Genomic DNA, 624 nt, shown 5'->3' on the forward strand with positions numbered 1-624 from the left:
TGATTACTATTTTTTATAATAAGTCTAAATAAAAATTATTTGTTAAATAAACTAACATTTTCTGAATATGTCATATCTTATACCTGTATTTGTATTAGGACATTTTCCTTGTTGTTAAACAATATGGTCAGTATGTTCTTAGACCATTGGCTTGTTGGGTACATGAACAACATTAGACCATTGGCTTGTTGGATGCATTACCAGCATTATATCATCAAATTATTGGACCCATTAACAAGATTAGGTCACCAACTTGGATGTATAAACAAAGCTAAATTTTTGATCTACTGGACATATCAGAATAAATAGCATTTGGTTTAGAGTGTAGGAATAATACAGTAGTTTTGTTTTGTTGAGGACTTAAGTTTCTTACCCAACAAGGCTGTATAACATAAAATATATAAGATGTACGAGTTATCTGTTGAGGACTTAACTTTCTTACCCAACAAGGCTGTATAACATAAAATATATAAGATGTACGAGTTATCTGTTGAGGACTAATGTTTCTTACCCAACAAGGCTGTATAACATAAAATATATAAGATGTACGAGTTATCTGTTGAGGACTTAACTTTCTTACCCAACAAGGCTGTGTAATATAAAATATATAAGATGTACGAGATA

The sequence above is a fragment of the Limulus polyphemus genome, unplaced genomic scaffold (genome assembly GCF_000517525.1).
Source record: "Limulus polyphemus unplaced genomic scaffold, Limulus_polyphemus-2.1.2 Scaffold4897, whole genome shotgun sequence".
Taxonomy (NCBI): Eukaryota; Metazoa; Arthropoda; class Merostomata; order Xiphosura; family Limulidae; genus Limulus; species Limulus polyphemus.